The following is a 21,091-nucleotide window of genomic DNA, read 5'->3' on the forward strand; positions in this document are numbered from 1 at the left end:
CATTGATATCATTGCTGAATATGAACTGCAGTGGAGAAGTTCAAAGTATTTTCTTCTTTTTCGTTCCCCCCCTGATACTGTAGATGGTCTTTTTCTGCCTCTGCCTTATTGTACGTCACTATGACTTCTCTTTTTATTTTTCTGAACACCTTTATTCTTAATGATTTGTTTAAGAGCAGACTATCTGCTATTCTTTTTACCTTTTTGTGGACTGTGCTGACATGTCGTGTCAATTTCCGGGTTTTTTTCTGCAAAATAAACACAGTCTTTTGAGCTTCTAATATGCCTTGTGTTTCTAAAAGGAGATGAGTGAAAAAAAGAATTTCTGAAAACAATATAGTAACACGCCTATTATGCGTTAAATTACAAAGTGGCACGAATAATCCCCAAGTGGCTGTTACAGTTTTCCTAGTTACAAAGAGATAAAGGAATTGAATTCCGACTTTTAGAAATAAAAGTTGGAACAAATTTTGTAGAATATTTGCTGTTTGTGTTAGATACAACATAGTGGAACCCATTACAAATTTAACTAACATGTACACGTTCCCCCTGGACTATCGTCTGAATGAACATATTTCTCAGCTGCCAGATTTTTTTCTAACGCGAAATTCGAAATTATGTAACAATATTTAGTGGAGCTTTTCTGACTCGATTAAGTATCACCACTAAGATATTTATCATCACAGTATCAATAATACCTCGTGAAAGATATCTACGATAGACAAATGTGGTTCCAGATCGAATTCAGAATCATTGGCAACTGGCACTGACCATGTCTATACAGTATACAGTATACAAAAGCTACCAATTTTTGACCGTTGAAAAATAGATATCCTAAGCAAAATGAAAAAACGTGTTTGACTTTTTTGTAAAAGTTAAGGTGGTTTACCCATAATAAAAATTTATCGTATTTTCTCAAGTTACTTGATAACGATGTCATAGTATGCAATTACGGAGTTTCATACCGCGCAGGTTCTGGCACTAGCGAAGCCCTTGGGGACAATTTTTTTATATCCCCCGCAGAGCCTAAGGCATTTGCTAAGAAAAACATGCAGTACGCAGAGAATTATTCACTTTTTCCTTTGTATTTTCACTTTTTAAACTGGTGCGATATATTGATTTTACAATTATTTTAAGGAAGGATACTCAGTATTGACATAAGATTGTATATTATGAAAGTTCAAGACCTAAACTTGGTTATTAATTTAATTGCTTCAAGTTGTGGGGTACACTCATCATGAAACGTTGGCAGCCAAAAGAGAAAGAAACCTTATTTTGGAAGCTAGTTACATCACAAGTTTTAATATTGTCTTAAAAATATCACGGTGATGATCAAAGAGGAATTGCTAGTTATGTCATTCAAGATTTATATAGCTACTAGTACAGCCAAAATAATGTAGCTCATTAAACACAAGTAAAGAAAACAATGTGTTTTTTTCTAAACTTATAGTTTCATGCTCATTAAACAGATACCTAGCTAGCTATAATATTAAAAAACAATTTTAAAATTTCTTATTTGTGTTTGCTAGAAACTTTATTTAACTAACCAGGGCGGAGCTACCTACATTTTTTATAAACCACATTAAAAATTGTCAAAAAGCTGGCTGTATCTGTCTCGTAGTTTTTGTTAGCTAGGGGTCACACTGGGTCACTTATATATATCGTAGCCTTATTCATACAGTAATCAGATATGTAGGTGGGCAAGTGCCCAGATGCTAAAAATGGGATGTGCAGTTTGAACACCAACTTAGCCTTAAATATTGCTACGCTAAAAATTGCTAATCTGTAAAGTACAAAGTTTCAACCGCTGCGAAATATAAAATAAAATAATATACTGTGGTTAAAATAAACAAGAAGACTTGCGTCTATAACCATCTGTGTGCAAATGTTTCGGATAAGTAGGACTTTCGCTAAATGGGACAAATTTTCCCGGTCCCTAGCCTATCCATAGACCACTCTTTGCGTTTTCAGTCTATCAACTTTCGTAGCAAAGCGTGGTACGGGCTTAACATAAGGAACTGAGAACGACAACAAACGCCGCAGTATTCACTCGGAGGCTTTCTAATCCGCGCATGCTCCGTAGTTTGAGATTTGGCAGATCTCGTACGCAAAAATCTACGAAAGTTAATAGACCCAGAGGAACACAGTAGGTTCGGGGTCGATGAAATAGGCTTCCGGTCCCTTGAACCAAAAACTTCTGAGAAAATATTCGCTGTCTTTTGTTGAGCATTACAAGTCAATTTCAAAGCAACAAATGTCGTCTAACCATAGTGGGACATTTCAGTTTCCCCATCGTTCCTAGTTTCATACGTGTCGAGCCCGGCCGCATCACGCTACGCTATGAAAGTTGATAGGCCATAAGAACGCAGAGAAATTGTCTATGGAGGCTCTGATTTGTAGTATGGTGGTTTACAGGATAAACTTCGGGAACAAATTTTGTCTCGTTTTTGGCGCAGTGCCATACGTCGTTCTCTTGTTCAGAAAGACAAATCGGGACATGAATCGGAAGTTTATCGCGAGATTTTCAATGTTGGCGCTCAAACCCGAAGCTGAATAAGACAACACGCCTTCGAAGGTCAAAAGTTCGGGGGTCTGAAAAGTATTGCCCCGAAATTCTGGCGCGAGTGCTTCAAAATGGTGGAGATAGCCAGGAAAAATGATTATATACTCACTAATCAAGTGGAATACTTTTTTTTATTTTAAACACAACATGAGATGCAAATCAATATAGTAAAGATATACTGTAAATTTCACTCCTGTTAAAGAATATTTATTGCTATACTGCAAAATCACAAGAGTGATACAACATGAAAATCTGGAGATGCAAATCAATATAGTAAAGATATACAAACTCTAAACTTCACTCCCGTTGAAGAACACATTTACTGCTATACCGCAAAATCACAAGAGTGATACAATATAAAAATCGTGAGATTCAAATCAATATAGTAAAGATATACTATGTGATGTGTTCTTTAAAACAGGAGTAAAATAACTCCTGTTTTAAAGAACACATTTATTGCCATACCGCAAAATCACAAGAGTTATAAACTACATCTCAAAAAATCGAATAAAGTAAACAAAATATAAAAGTATAAAGTATCTGTTTATGCTTGTCTATTCAATGCATTACTTGAACCCAACACAGTGGAACTTGCGATCAAATAGTATTTTGAGCCCAACTTTCGACAGCATATCATACACAACTTGATTCTGGTCACCTGGAATCGGCATTGCAACTTTGGTTTAAAAATCTTCAACACTATTCCAAAACAATGTGATTGTTTCAGGCTTGTTTTCAACCAAGAACATTGCTGGTAATGTAAAATTTATCTTAGCATTCTTTTTTAATGTAGATAATTGACAATGCTCACATATGAACAAGGTTGAATGGCTATCCTGTGATGTTTTCCGACACTTGGGACACGCTAACTTTCGAGATATGGACTCAATACTAATCGGGGGGAAATCTGCAATTTAAAAATCAATGTTGGCTACGTCATCATTACAAGGAGCAAATATTTCATCAGATGCCACAACTTTAGACACACCTTGCGTTGATAATTTGAAGAGTCCTGTTGGCCATTCCTTCAAACGTAAATTCTGCAATACATATGAGCCATTTGTAGTAACATTTGTTGCAAATGATCCCCATAGTTCCACAAACATGTTATCATTTTCATCATTTATAATGGCAGTTTTCATTAGGATTGGCTCAACAGAATACTTTGTTGTAATGAGTGTTGTTGGTCTGTCTTCGACAGTTAAATAACCCTTTACATTAACCAACTGGTTCACATGGTTTCCGCCTTTGATCTCCTTGACTGTGACATCTACAGATTGTACTGTCATTGGGTTTGATTCAAAGGACGCATCTGTCGGTTCTACATTGGAATCTTTCGTAACTTCTAAATCCATGAGTTCATTTGAGAACTTATTCGGCCTGGTTACAACGGTGGTTATTTTTACTGGCGATTTATGTTCCATTGCAGAATCGAATGCCTCCTTCAAATCCATACGATAGGAAATTCCACGGTAATTTTTGTCTTCCGCCTGAAGTTTCATATTGAAATACGCCACATTACTGTTCCTTCTTGACGTTTTTACAGGTGATACATCATGTACGTACACATGTACAGCATTTCCTGGAAAAAAAATCCGAACAAAATTTTAAGAAATGTGGTACAGTTTTGGAAAGAGTAGTCTTTCTCACAAAATATGCTTCAAATTAAAGGTGATATAAATTAAATTCTAGAAGTTCATTTCTGCAAAATATTTGAAAAGATGAAATTTCTATTAGAAAAGTTTCCGAACAAATGATATCGACATGATGCATTTTCACATAAAATTTTGTTCACAAATACAACTTAGAGCGAGAAATAATTTTCACAAATTACAACAAAAATTTGGATGACCATTGACTGTTTCATTCTTATTATATAGTGGCTAAGTTTTATTGAGGTTTGTTCATTGCTCTGCAGGAAATTATGCAATCATGATTCCCAGTTCAACCTTATATACCAGGGGTTCATAGCAGGTGCAGAGAATTTTTGCCCCTGACTTATCAGAAAAAAGTGATGTATTTCCCTGACTTTTATGAGAAAAAATATCTAGTCTAGGAAATCTTCGAGTTATAAAACCGGAAAGTTAGGAAGTTGCGAGTTGGTGAGTTAGGGAGTTACAAATTTTTTTCGGTAAACCGAGTTACATGTCCGGCGAAAACTTGAGGTCAATATTTTACCGTATCTTCGACCGATTTTTTAACCGATTGCCGTAACGTCACGACTTTTAAAGTCCGACCTGACCCCGCGACCTAGTGCTACGCCGGCTTTGTGCGTATCTTGATATTCGTAAAGAATGAAGACTGCGCTACGAATTTGATCACAAACATTGTTGTAGACTGTTATTTTAATTAAATTAATCTTTCAGAATTGTTCGAATTGTTTATATATATACAGAAAATATTCACCATGGAATATTCCAAAGTGTCGATTTGTAAAAATATAAAACCAAAAATTTTGTTTTTCATCTCGAGTATATTTTCCACGAATTATTTACATGTATTTCACAACCTCGTGCCCAGAGTACTCCTTATTTAAAAAGTGTAAAAATTGCAAAAGCAAAATAAAATATTATGCAAATATAGGGCTGATCAATCTCATTAAGAAACAAAAAAAAATAAAATAAAATATGCATCAAAAATGATAATGAAGGGAATTAAAAAAAATATTTGAAAAAAAAACAAAAAAAAAGAAGTTCAAAAAGTTGAGGAGAAAATTCCCTGTTGGCATGTATTTCAAATTTTACAAAATTAATTACGCATGTGCTCTTTTCTTTTTGCTTGTCGATTTTCACTATTAGTAAACAACAGGTGGACACAAAAAATATAAAAAAAATACCATAAAAAGACACCTGTTACTTTTCCCTGGTGCTGTAATGAATTTTATCATACACACTGTGATTGGTAAAATACAAATAAATAAATAAATAAAGAAGGAAAAAAGCAAATCAGAAATGTTCTATCTTCGTCATTACAGACCGCGATGAAATATATTTTCGTTGTATATTAGTATAAAGTATCTGGTGAATATTATACATCAATGTTTCGGGTTTTCTGTTTCTATAGTGAATTTTGTTTTTATTTTTTATTTTACAAAAAATGAGTCAGTCGCGCCCGTACAATGATAGCCGACATAGCTACCCAGCTCAACCTTCCACAGCATTTCATTTCCGCGCTCGTTTTTTCGAAATAAGAGTGCTAAGTATACTTGGCTAGTACAATGACTTATCAACTTGGTCTCGCCTAAAATATCATTGTAACCATCTTTTTAGAGAGAAAGTATTCGCAGAAAACTATAAAGCGCTTTGTTTTACTCAAATATAAAGAGTCGATACAAAGGACACTCAATCATAGTGCCGTGTTTTTCCTGCGCGCGCAGAAATGGAGGTAACTTTCCCGCTTAGTTTGTTTACATTTTTACCTCCATTTCTGCGCGCGCATCGGGCATTACGTAATCACTTAGATGCGTGCGCAAGTAAATATCGGGACTGTGATTCCATGTTTTGTTTTTCAATATGACATTTTCCTCGTGTTTATATGGACAAAAGTTTTCCTATCTACCGAGACCTCACCTGTGCTCAACAGAGATTTAAGCAGGAAAAAATTATAGTAACAGTTTTGCATAAGGCCATGAATGACCTTGCCTCAAATTTTCCTCAGTAAAAAACCGAAGAAATTTTTAGGCTTTTTAACTTGAAGTACAATTTGTCGATACTGTCAAATAAGGTAAAAATGTAGGCAAAAAGGCTACTTTTTTTTAAACTTATAGCATTTGATTAAGAGTTCGTGATGTTTACTTCAAACTTGGACCAGATTTGTATCATGACAAATGGAAAATGCTGACGTTAGCGTTTTTCATGATGCCAAATTCATAGGGGGAGCCATATAATAATAAAAATCTATTTTTCCAATACTGCCGCCTCATTGTGACTTGAAACTTCACAAAGCAGAATGAGAAGTGTATAATCGTTTCGAAGAAACCTGTGTCAAAATTTTAAAAATAGATCTTTAATAGTCCTTTTCAGACAAAAAAGCCGAAATATCAGTTTCCTTTTTTTTTTTTTTGAAAACTGATTATTTTTTGTGCGCAAAAGTTAGATTTTTCTTGGTCAATAATATAAGTTTTCCCAGAATTTATGTGAGAAGACAACCCAGCAAATCTTTCCCTTGTATTTTTTATCCAAACATGGCAGTGAAAAACAAAACTACGCGTACCTTCAAGTTTTAATTTCTTTGGTGTTGTTTGTGAACCACTTACTTCGCTTGATGCACTTGATGTTGTTTGTGAACCATTTGCCGCAGCAGTTGTTGAAATTGAAGAACGCTCTGCCTCTGGATTCGGCTGGATAGCTGACACAGTGGGTGATTTCCCAGATGCCTGCTTCGATTTTTTGCTTGCTGCGTTGGTGGACATTCTGTGACTCAAGTTAGTGTATCTGGCTGCACACAACCAACCAAACTTCCTCTTTCGATTGTAAATGTGAGTTCGCAAAATTCCATCGCTTATACACACGTGTGTTCTGCACGTTTTCTTTCTACCATATATGGTAGTGTTTTTTTCGGACGGCCATATATGGGCACAAATTTTGCATATAGGACAACCCACCCCCTCAATGAAAAATAAAATAAAAGTGGTAGGGAGGAGTTTGGAATAAAAGAATAAACACCCTCCTTTACCTAGGAGAAAATCCTACATATTATACTTATACAGAAGTTGATGAGAAAAGCGTTATTACATAACATCGACTTTTAACAGTTATGCATTCAGCATGAGAGAGTGCCACGTCATGTATCTCCTCGCTTGGCTGTTCGTGTCGCTCCAATACCTAAAAACGGGGTCGCACCACAAAATTTCACTTTCGCTTTCAATGTTCATATAACTATACCCGGGTTTTTATCATCTTTATTTTGTTTTTAACCAGGGGCGGATCCAGCCAATTTTATTTAGTATGTCATGATGCGTAGCAAGAGTTGCGCATTCGGCGCGACATGTATATTCCGGGAAATTTTCGTAATGTTTTTTACTACCCTGTCACGCGACAGGGTTGACATACATTGAAACCGCTCCTGCTAACAGGCAACTCTGACACGAAATAGTAATTTGAATGAGCGCCCTTTCGACATCCTCTAAGTGGGGGGCTCATCTGAGGGGGGCTGATTGAAAGAAGCAAGAATTAGTTAGCAGTCCAGTAAATTTGAGCAGAAGGAACAAAAAGTAACCCAATGGGGAAGAAAGAAAGCAAATATGAAATCCTCAACTTGCAACATTTAACAGAACATATTTACAAATTACAATACTTAAAAAGTCTACAAATAATTGCAAGCCAAAGATTTTTTGGTTTTCATGTCAAATGAGCGCCTCCAAGATCTTAGTTTCAAATTGAGCGCTCCCTTTTTCGGTTCTAAGCAGCAGGGCGCTCATTTGAGCCGTGAACTTCAGATTTTTGAATCACATGACTAGATTTGTTTAGTCTGGCGAAATTTCGAAATGGTAGACGGTGTTGCGTATCTTTTTGTAGCTACCCACAGCAAAAACAGACAAAATGCCCTGGGAACGAGGTTGTTTGAGTTATAATCCGATTAAAGTCCACTAACAAACAGCAGAGAAACACAGTTTGTCCCTTAAGCCCGTTTTTCACTCAGCGCACAGACCGCACGGGCGGAAAATATACGCACTCTGATTGGTTGAGACAAAAAAGTGCAGTTTGAAAGTTCAGAATTTCTAACTCCGCTGAGTGGAAAACGGGCTTTACGGTTCATACCCAACGTCGAACCCAGGGCTGTATGGCTCTTGCTATGAAAGCCGCATGCGCGTACCAATGAAAAAAACTAAGAAGCACTGGGGACGACTTTTGCTTCCTATTGATAATTTGATTCTGAGTCTTAATATTGGATATTAATATTGTTTCAGTTCCTCATGCGTTACAGCCAGATGTTTTAGCAGTTAATTGAATTATTTTTCGACATACGGGTCATCACGTAATCTTATTCTCTAGAGCCAGTAAAATACCAAGTATAGAAAGTCTTTCCTATTAAATTTCAAGTAAAACGGATAAGGCATCAAGAAGTTGTTTTATACGACTTTTGACGGCAAAGGAGGTGATTGACGACGCCATTGTCACATCTGGAGCACGAGATGAAGTGCGCGTAAATATTCACACGTGGGTAAGGCAGAGTCAAATGAGACTCCTTTTATAAGAATAAAAAAATAAAAAACTTGTAAAAAATCACACAAACTTTCGCTTACAAAATCTCTCCTGATAGGGCAGGTCCATGTACTAAAAATTAGGTTTCGATAAAACTGGTAGAAAATTATCAACTTGTTATGTATATTTTCACATTTATTTATCAAGGTTTCTTTCAATAATTCAATGTTCTTCGTCCTGCACAAACACGCACACACGCCTACACAACACGCTTAATATGAAGTGGATGCAAATAACTTCCAAAAGCATTACTACCAAAACAAATGTCGGACTGTACATGTGATGAATAGTACCGTGACCATTTTGTTGGTTTTCTAAATTCAACGAATGTGTCTCTCCGGACAACGGACAAAAGAACAATGAATAAGTTGATCAGCAGAGTTGGTAAATCTTGCCGGGTCATTCGCTCTCTTCATAGGGTAGGTTCATGTCTGAAAATAAGACACACAGCTAATAACAGCTATAACTATATGTTCTTTCTATATGATCACTGGTGTAACACGCATGCTTGTTTTTGTGTGTTGACTTCCTTGAACTATATTTTAATCACCTGTATCTATTCGGTTTCAATCACCATTTCTATGAATGGAGCGAAGGATACTTGTAATGTAAAGCTTGAAACATGTGTGCTTCATTCATGCTTTCGTATAATCGTTTGGTTCGATAAACTGTCTATCACCACTTTATTTTCATACAATTTGCTTTTGATTGTCACTTCAATGGATACAATAGTGTTTATCATGTCAAGGATTATAACCAATGAGTTCTCGCTTTTTCTGATACACCGCCGAGATGATGACTGTCAATTATTCATCTGTAACACTTCGTGTGTTGTGCAGACTGCTTCATATAATTATTGAGTTCACATGCGTTATAAATATCTTTAAAAATCACAGTTTCTCAATATACAATAAACAGCAAAAGATAGTTTACATGAAAGTTTGTCTTTGTAAAATATAAAAATTATATGCTGTTTGTATCAAAAACATTTGAACAACAGTAAGACAATAAGTCAATGAACTGAAAACTACCAGGACATGAGACATGAATTTCAAGTATGCATCCTTATAAACATCTTATATAATAATCTCAACTTGCATGTTGTCAGTCAGTCCTTTGTGTCTCAGTCCTGGAACCACTAAATAAAAAAACTAAGAAAAAATTTCAATGCAAAAAAAAACAAAATAAAAAAATAAAATAAAAAACCCGTCTCCAACCACGTAAAATTCTCATTAACAGAACGACTTCTTGTAAAGAAACTTGAGCAATTACAAAAGATAGAAAATCGATTGAGACACGTATCACTATCTGTTTTAAATTGTTAAAAAATTTTTCTGAGAAACCTGATTAATTTCTATCATAATTATGATATTTTAGCTTAGCATCTCATCATTATCTTGATAAATATAACGTAATAAATCACGTTTATATAGCCTATTCAATCATCATGGGTGGCAAGCGGTAAGTGCAGTAAACATATGTGAAGAGGATCTAATGCAATGTTTTCATCTTGTCACCCATGACGTCACATATCATGAATTAACCATAAAAATCATTTTAATCGTTATATGACTAAATTCTTCGAGGAGATAAGCATAATTCGTTTATTCCGACAACGCAATTTGCAAAAAAATCGTGACTGCTTGGAACACATTTGTACTCAGACGGTGTATTGGCTGACGCCTAAAATTATAAAGGTAATACAAATTATTCCTGTCAGACTGTATCGACTTTGTAACACAAAGCGCACAAACACACACACACACAAAAAAAAGAAAAAAAAAGGACTGACCAAAAGTGAATTATGGAAGTGTTGCTATTTTGACTTTCACTGCATCATGATCTGAAAAAAACATTTTTTATCATATAGGTTATCATATAGGTTATATTCAGCGAGTCACAAATATCCTTTTTAATGTACACATGGTCAATAAGTGATCCTGAAATGTGAGTCGGTTCATTGACAATAAGGTCGTAATTTCTTAATGCATTTTCAAGTTGAATAGAAGAGTTATCAGTTGTGTTCAATGCATTAATGTTAAAGTCTCCTAAAATAATATGTATATTATCTTGACAGACAGACATGCAGTGTGATATTACATACAGAAAGTTCGCCACTGATAGTGATTGCTTACGATATAACAACAAAATATTAAACTCTTGTTTCTGAATAGCATACACTTTTACAGTAACCAGCAGCGCACCTTTTAACGTCCAAATATCAACAATCTCGATATTTGATTGAACACAACATGCTAAGCTGCAAAATTTATCATTGCTTATACTATGCTCTACTGTGAATTGATTCAAGGTCGAATTGATCAAACCCAAGTCATCATTGTTGGAAATCTTAGTTTCAGTAAGACACAATATGTCACAGTCACATAAAGCTTCATCTGATAAAATATCAGTGGCATGTTTTTTCATCGTACATTCAGCAACATGACGGTCAATGATGATTCATCTTTACATAAACGATTGATAGGGGTCATGATATAATTATTTCGCAATGTTTCGTATTCTAAAATGGCTTTTGGATCAGCACGTATAGCAGATGACTTGTATTCTCCTATAAGATATAATCCCTTCATAGCAGTCACTCTACTCAGTGCTACATACATTTGACCATAATTAAAACTTCTCTGTTTCAGCAGATTGAAGCTCACCACTACCTCTGGAAATTGCTTACCTTGAACTTTATGCACAGTACATGCCCATGCTAACATTAATGGAAATTGTGTTCTTTTAATAGTCACAGATGAAGCACTCTTTTTGAGGAAAATATTGGTTTCTGATTTTGTTATAGGTACTACATTTTTATGTTTTCCATATATATCTGCATTCTTTTGCTTAATTCCAATACTGTCATCTTCAAATTTAACATAAATCACCTTCAGGTCATTAACTACACTATCCATCTTAATATGATAAACAGTTCCTATTTGTCCATTTGTGAGTTTGCTTTCAATATCAATGTTAGCAGTCAACATAATCTTTGCACCAACTTTCAACGTTAAAGTGCGAGCAAGTCCTCCAGTTTCCATTTGACCTCGATTTCGAGCTTTCTCTATAAGAGAAGTTGGTACATTTTTCGGAATGGTATCGATGGAATCAATCTTCACTGAGGGAGTGTCCAGTTTTTCGAGCATACAATTGTTGTGATCCGATACAGGTTTATTTTCTGCCCATATATGTACAGTACGTTTTGGATAATCATCGTCACTATCAGAAATGAACCTGGATTTTAGAAGAGTTTCGGCATCATCATCCAACCCTGCTTTTGTTCTTTCTGATTTTGATTCTGATTTTGTTGAGCAAATCAATCAAAGAGTTGTCACCTTTCTGGCGCATAACTTCGGTGAGTTCTGCAATTCTGAAATGCCTCCACAGTGAAAACATATTTAGCATTGCATCCTGATATTCTGCATATACTGGTCTTTGTTGAATAGGAGGGAGTTGATAAAAATCACCACATGCAATCACAGATATCCCTGCAAACATGATTTCCTGTGACACGCCAAATATTTCGACCAATCTTTGATAAATATGTAACAGTAAGTAATTTGAAACCATTGAAATTTCATCAATGATAATAAATTTCAATTCCGATAACTTTTGTCTTAATGTTGCACGCTTCTTGTCACTTAATTTAGGGATGGATTTTTTAAAATTTCCGACAGGTATAGCTAATCCTGAGTGAATTGTGGTCCCATTAATGTTAACTGCAGCTACTCCAGTTGGTGCAAGAAGTAATACTTTTGGTTTGTCATATTCCCCAGAATGATAAGACAGTGTTTTTGTCAATGAGTGGTAAATAGTTTTCACAAGGTGCGACTTCCCACAACCACCACTACCTGTCAAAAATATGTATTTTGGATCAATTTGTGATTTCACAGTAGTTGATAAATTTTTAATGCAATCTCTTGACCATTTTATAACAACTTCAAATATTTCTCTCTGTTTATGGTTCAATGTCCTTATATTTGCATTGATTTCATGACCAATCTTTGATGAATATGTAACAGTAAGTAATTTGAAACCATTGAAATTTCATCAATGATAATAAATTTCAATTCCGATAACTTTTGTCTTAATGTTGCACGCTTCTTGTCACTTAATTTAGGGATGGATTTTTTAAAATTTCCGACAGGTATAGCTAATCCTGAGTGAATTGTGGTCCCATTAATGTTAACTGCAGCTACTCCAGTTGGTGCAAGAAGTAATACTTTTGGTTTGTCATATTCCCCAGAATGATAAGACAGTGTTTTTGTCAATGAGTGGTAAATAGTTTTCACAAGGTGCGACTTCCCACAACCACCACTACCTGTCAAAAATATGTATTTTGGATCAATTTGTGATTTCACAGTAGTTGATAAATTTTTAATGCAATCTCTTGACCATTTTATAACAACTTCAAATATTTCTCTCTGTTTATGGTTCAATGTCCTTATATTTGCATTGATTTCATCATCATGAATTGATGAAGTGTTGTTACCTATAGTAGAAGGTAGCACAGATTCCTCATCAAGAAGACATTCCTCTTCATAATCTTCAATTGTCTTAGCAGTGTTCAATAATTCCTGTACTTCATCATTCTCTTGCTGAGCATATGAATCTAAGTTATTAACCATGTCCCTGTGATAATTATTGATTGCATCTTCCATTAAATCTGAGAATGGTTCAAAAAAATTTTTATTCTCATTGACAATGTCCAGCACTGTTGGTTGCATCAACTTATTCATATAACTACCAGTATCTGGACACTTTAATGTAGATTCATCTCGAAATGGGAAAAACATGAACAACATGTGATGGGCATATTCTTCTGGTTTTTTGTGCCTGTTCGGTACGTGATACCCCAACACAGATTTAACCCTTCGACATTTTAGCTTTTCTTTTGATGACATAAGTGGCAATACACTTGGGTACATAATTGGGTTATGGTTTTCTTCAATGATATCATCGACTAGAACTGTAGGCTGATTATCGTTTTCTGAATGATCATTTGTTTTCAAGTAATAATGGGAAAGAAACTCTGCATAACACAATGCATCAACGATAGCATACTTCCCTTTCGAAAATTTTGCATTAGGTCTATCTATGTACCTATCTAACATATTCCGCTTGAATATATCAATACTATCTTTTGGTAGTTCTTTGATCTCTTCCTCACTACGGCAAACTTTATAGCGATTTTCTGGGATATTACTATTCGCAAATATGACAGCTGGGAAAGACTTTCGGAGTCAAAGCTCAGGCATAACATGATAAACCGCTTCTTGAATGGAGCATTCCCGCTTAGTTACATAAGCTCTAGCAACTGACTTCATTTGTTCATATGTAGTTTTGTTCATCAGTGAAGCTTCTTTTGCAGCCTGTCTCATTGCCTCGGTGGATTCATCTTCCGACTTGGAAAAATATGCGCACATGTAACTAACTGATTTGTAATAATTTATGACTGGTTGGATATCCATATTCGCTTGCCAATCCATCAAGCCTTCAACAAAATAGTTATTAACAAAACAGGAGTTTGGCTGACGCTTAAAATGAATCTGATAGTCTGTATCACTAGAAACAGACAAAGCACTGTAATAATGTGCTTCATCTACTCCAATATCTTCAAGTATTTCACTTATGGTTTTCAATTCCACATAGTTTTCCTTCAATGGATTTAAAAAGTTGATTTTTCTTGGATTTAAATTTTTGTCAATAAAGTCTTTCACCTTATTCAAAATGTTATGACGATTTTGCAACAAATCACCTTTTTCTTTTTTAGATAGGTCATCAGATAATGGTTCAGCGATAATGGTGCGGTCACAAAAATATCGACCAAAACTGTACCTACATTTAACATTTTTATATTTACGACATGATTTAGAATGGGAATGTATTTGGTATGACTTCACTAGATTGTACAACTCAGGTTCTTCATTACTGTTTGGTAAGTGAACTTTTATTATAGCATCAATATATGCCAAATATTCATCTTTTGTCTCTATTCTGAGTTTAGGTGCATCGATAACCCATATGAATGAGTGGACATGCGGGCTTCCTCTAAACTGAAACTCGACATGAATGGCGTGATATTTAACTTTTCCTAAAGGACCATCAACAATAATTTCTTTGAAGAAAACTTCTACTCTATATTGAAAGTGTCTAGCCAATAAAACTGGGTTACTATTTAATAGTTTACACCGTTCAAAATAATCTATTTTATCTATATCTTCATCAGAAATGTCAAGCGCATTCAGTTTAGCAATAATTGAGACAAGCTCATTCCATCTTAAATCAGCACATGATAATGTGAGGAAAAATGTGGGCAAACCAAGTTGTTTAACATTGGTAAAACTTCAAACAAAAATCTTTTCCAGTATGCTGGGGTTCCTTTGATAGTATTCATGAAACTATATGCATTTTCACTAGCCACAAATGAACTTACCGTTTCCTTAAAATTTCTACTGAGCATACCCGCAGTTAGCTGGCTACCTCTGAGTTTTTTCATTGCAATGTTGATACTATTAGTTAAACTTTGTTGTTGCCAAATTGAATGAACAAAAAATATATAATCTGGCTCTGATGCAAATCTTTGTTTATAGTTCAATAGCCTTTGATTATAATACTTAGATGGAGATAATTTGATTTAACGATTAATTTTATACCCAAATACTCCAGTAGGAAATAAGTACGGATGTGCTAACTCTTCACAGAATTGATCACTCAAAACACCCAATGGATTTTTACCTTCACAAGGAGCGATCGAAACATTCTCAGTTTCAGTAACTGGAATCTCAGATATCAATGTAGTTTCATTACAACCAAGTCTATGTTGATCTAGGGGAATTTCCTCTATTTCTTCTGGTATGTCATGCGTAGAGCTACCTTGCTCATTCTCATCAGTAGAATTTTCATTTTGCATAATCGAACTAGTGCTCAACTGCTCCATGTTTATTGTGATTTCTGCATACAATGGGTTATTAAGCTTCAAATATAACAGAGCAGCTTTAACAACATGTGGTCTTACTGGTTCAAACAGTAGGTGGCCATGGAAAACATGCTTTCGTTTCAATGTTAGCATAATTACACCATTGCTATCAGCACCTCTAGGTAAATTATTACAAACATCATCTGCCTCAAGTGGTACATTACATATTGTACCTTTCATTTTCGGAGATTGTCCTTTTGGCATTATTACGACTTTTTTAAAAAGAATCCTCTGTGAAATTATGACTTTTTCGAGTTTTCTCAAATCAATCAACTCTTCTGGTATTTCACATATATATAATTTGTTACATACAGCTTGACATGGGACAACTTTCTTCTTCAATTTCTTATCACATGTCACACATGTATATGCCTCATTATCAAAGCTGGTAACATGGGAATAATAGAAATCACTAGTTAACTCTGCATATCCATCTTTGAATATTTTCACTGAACGCCGATATAGACATCTGTTGCAAACAACACAAACATAATATGGGCCTTTTGCAACTTCTTGTCTGAACTTGATCACTTTCTTTGTATATTTTGCTTTCATATTTTTTTGTATGTCACATTCACCTAATTGGGTACACTTCTTTTTATCAGACCGTTGAGCACTGTATGATTTCATTTGTTCCTTTCTTTGATTGTGTTTAGCACTGCCAACTAAATTTTGATAATATTTTCTATTCTTCAGTCTCTTGATAGAAGCTGCAATAGTGGATATTTCTAATTCTGTCAGATTAATTTTCACCGGTTGTATTTGGTAGTATTGGGAAGTTAGACTCTGTTTGCGCAAATAAAAGTCTCTAATATAGGCCTCTACATCACAAAGCCTCTTGAACTTCATCAAAAGAGAGTGTCCATCAGCAACAACTGAACCATCAATACTTCGACTGTGAGAATCAAATACAAAGAATTGTGTTTTGTAAAGAAATATTGAAGTGGTGAAGCCTCCTGTCATGAACATTAGTCCGTTCAGGTCACCATCAAAGTTCAGAAATGCTTTTCCAGATAATGTTATTTCTCCTGAGATAAGATTCAAAAACGTAACAATTACTGGTGTGCCTTCAACGGTAATAGAATTTGGGAGTTGATCGAAGGAAATGGCACCAAATGTATTCAAAGATTTAAAAATAGTATCACCGTTATCTAGTATATAGTCCAGATCCCAACTAGTCCATAGTGAGACCTTGTGAATTACTGACCAAATAATGGCAAATAATGCATTAGGAACACATTGCATACCCGAAGTTTCTCCATATTTTGCATCTGCCTGGTTGAGAGTTCCTTGGACAGATTTAACAATCTTGTATGTTGGACCAGGATTAATTTCCACATCGCCATCAGCCAGCAATTGTAATAACTTCGAAAATGACATATTAATATTGAACTCAATAATGACCACTACAGCACTAATAAGAAAATTACAAAGGAAACTCTTCCATGACAATAATTCTTGTATCATTAAAAATGTTTCAAAAGCACTAACAAGGGAAGCTAATTGACTTTGTGGTGACTTTCTTGAGAAGCAATGAAAGGAACCAATTGCGGCTTGATAGGCTTCTAATGTGATCATCACTGCTAGTCCTGCTAGCTACCTTCTTAGTGAAAACTGTCTGATGGATGATAATAAAACCTGTGTTGCAAATACGACAAACAATAAAGTCTATGCTACACTACTGATTTCACAGATTATCACAAATGTATACTTTTTCCAACTGTGTAGTTAGTTATAGTTAGCTTTAGCTATATGTTGTTGCATATTAACTGGTGTTGTGCATTCAATATTTTCCTCATGAATTTTTATTGATATTGCAGATGTTTGTATTTTTCAGATTATATATTTTAATATGATTATATTTCAATATGATCTATTCAGTGATCTATTCAAACTGACAGGAAGAAAGGAAAAATCTAATGCCCCAATTGGATGAGGAAGCAGGAGGGGAGGACGGAAATAAATTCTAGAACCAAATGAAAAAGAGACGTCAAAGACGTTGAATAAAACTAAATACGTACTGTTTGGGTTGTTTCTTTCATGCAATAAAGAACAAACAGCACTTTTCACTTTATCAAAGCGAACCATTCGCACTGCTCAAAACAGAAGTCAATTTCGTTTCAGGTCTTTCGCGAATGAAAAATTGGATGATAGCGTTTTTAAGAGACGTGTAGACTAAACCATACTGTGTAACCACAGATGGAAAAAAGCTAGTAGCCCAACGGGTAACGATAAGGAGAAGGCGATCGCAGCGGTCTATGGTAACACCTTTTTTATACCCCTCGGCAAATGTTTGAAATGACGAGAAACTTGCCGTTCTACTAGCCTTGATTAGACAGGCTACAGTTTATGGTTCATTTTGCATTGTACAGCAACGTTATCAAGGATGAAGGTACGGCAGCGGCAGGGGGCACGGGATCAAAGTCGTTCGACACCACCTATAAAATCACTAACATTGCATTGGAATTTGACAAGCTCAATCATGAGGGTCTTGCCAGCGCCATGATATCAAGATATGCTCGTCTCGCTTTACCCTACGTACGGATACTTTGAAGTAAGGTGGTCACCCTGAAAAAAGCAGATACCAGTTATAACCTTCAAATCGACACCCCAGCAAAAGTTTAAAAAGTGTCTTGTTACTGTTCGTAGACCCTTCAAAAATAAAGGCTTGTTCGGTACGAACGAGGTCTTTTATAACCCCAAAATCAAAAAAATATCAATTACCGTTGAGGGTGAACCCAATAAACTCTGCTACTCACATGTAATGCTTCCAAAAGACCATCTCGAACAAATTGTGAACCTCTTCGGCACCCAGGATTCTAATGTGACGATTGGGCAGTTCATGACCGTAAGGTACTCCCTGTTTATCGATTTTCGAGCAAGCCCTGATCATACCCTCCATGGATCTGGAAGGCCCCTACAACGCCTGAGTTACGGCATCACGCTCCACATGACGAAGAAAGCTTATGGAAACGAGGATATACGCTGCTATGTCTACTTGTTTCAGGATGCCTAACGGAACATCTTGGATGTTAGATTCCACAGCGCAGAGTATTAGATAAATGGCATCCTTGTCTATTATGGCAGGGGAGCATTAATAAACGCTTTGGCCTTCAGTGGGACAAACTTCCTGTGTAGTAAAGTTTCAGGGCATGGCGAGGCAAAGCGAAAAAGTCACGATAAAGCGATGGAAAATTGCAGGCAGCTCAAGGCAATGGGTACAAGACCGACAAGGTAAAATAGATTGGTTCAACAAGCAACGGGAATTGCAAATACAGGCTGGCAAGAGCCTTCAGGAGCTGGAAGAGGACATGTACAAGTACTACATCGCATCGAATGATAAGGTTCCAAAATTGTTTGATTTTAAACACCTTCAAAGCAACAATAAGACGGTGAACTCACCTTCATTGTTGGCTCCTTGACTTTTTTGGGGTTTGTAGCATACAAATATTTGTAAAACTTTTTGGACATGTATAATAAACATGTCAAAAGCATCACATATCGTTGCCGAGTAAGAAGTAGAAAAATTAAGCAAAATTTACTACACCTCTGAAAATGATGGCTTTTCGCCCAGTCCTATGGACTGGGCGAAAAGCCATCAAATTCCTCGCGAAGCAGAGTGGCCTATCCAAAAAGCTAGTCACTCACTGGCTGTCTAGGCAACTGCTCTGGCTCTCCGACATATTCGGGGCCCAAAACGTATCGATTATCCTCATTTCACCATTACAAGACCCAACGAGATGCATCAGTTTGATATATTGTACATGCCCCATGACAAACTATATAGAAATACATACAAGTACATCCTTCTTCGAGGTACAAGGTAGCGAGACCCCTACGTACAGAAAAGCCAGCGAACTCGCAGACATGATCAAGGACATTTATAAAGCGCGATCTCTTCGCTATCCTAAAATTTTTTCAGTATGACAATGGTAGCGAATTCAACAGGTCTAAAATGTCTATTTTCCAAAGGGTAGGGCTACACTTTGGAAAAATTGTGTGTCCACACCTTGGAGACCAGCGTCGCCTATTCCGCAAGCTCTAAGTTATAAATCGCACCTATTCTGTAATGTATCGACATGGGTTGATTGTTGGTATAGTGTAATCTCCTAGCAACCTCAGCAAGCGACGGAGTCTTGCCATTTTCTCGAAATGCCACTTACCGTAATTTTCCCAGGTCATCCCATCGACAAACGGAGCTTCAATATGGGCCCGCAGCTTACCCATATTACACCCGATATACTCCTGAGAAAAAATCTCCTTGTTTCCCCGTAGGGCCTTGCGGGCTCGACATCGTACAACAGAAGCGAGATGTCACAGATGGTCGCATATGGGGCAACGCGTCCTTTATTTTTGATGGTCGCAGATGCTCCCACCTCCGCATTCTTTACAACGAGACCTCACCCTACCATGCTCGCGGCATTTACACGTTAATCTCGGCCTACCATGCTCACTGCAGATACCACCGCCTCCGCAGTCCTTACACTGGTATCTTCGCCTACCATGCTCGCTGCAGATGCTTCCACCTCCGCATTCTTTACACGTTGATCTTACCCTACCATGCTCGCTGCAGATATCCCCACCCTGTACTTCTTGTAATATGTCCTCCGCCTTTTGTGGGGGCACCTTGTACGCTTCTTTGACGCCTTGTTAACATCGAGGCATTTGATGCACTTTTTTGTCCGTTGACCTATCCCCTTGATCCTAAAAATATCCAAAGAAAGATAGTGTTTACAATTCGAGCATTTTGGAGGTATTTGGAGGTATTAGGGAACGTTTATACCACCCTTGTTTTATCGCGTATTCGTCGAATAGTATCGCTCCCGTCATATAGCCAGCAAGCTTTAAGCCGTCCTCCAGATCCATCTTAGCCCCAGGTCTAGAAACTCCCAGCGTCTTTTTTGCACCTAGGGCTACAAGAATAGTATATGATACTAGCCTGACTAGCCTGAATCAATTACTTGTGTCTCATGCGGAGTTATGTTGCTTTTCATATGAGCTTTGCTTGTAGTCATTAATTTAACGCATTTTAAAAATATCAATTTGAGGCTTGCCCTGTGGAGGCGCAGGGGCAGGCTTGTGAGGTTCTCCACCATTTTTACCTCAAAATTTATACCATATTCCAACAGATATTGCGAGCACGGCAAGCGTCTCTACACGTAGATATAGACCTGTAAGGAACTGGCCCCAGATAAGGTTTTGAATGTAGATTCTACGGTACCCTCTTTCTTCCTTTTGCTGCGTGACTACATAGGTTTTATATTACATTTTATCCTGAAAGTGAGAGAAGAGATACAAAGGTGGTTGTGGCAATAGGTGTAGGCAATTGATGTGGCAATTAAT

The sequence above is a fragment of the Hydractinia symbiolongicarpus genome, chromosome 6 (genome assembly GCF_029227915.1).
Source record: "Hydractinia symbiolongicarpus strain clone_291-10 chromosome 6, HSymV2.1, whole genome shotgun sequence".
In the NCBI taxonomy this organism is placed as follows: Eukaryota; Metazoa; Cnidaria; class Hydrozoa; order Anthoathecata; family Hydractiniidae; genus Hydractinia; species Hydractinia symbiolongicarpus.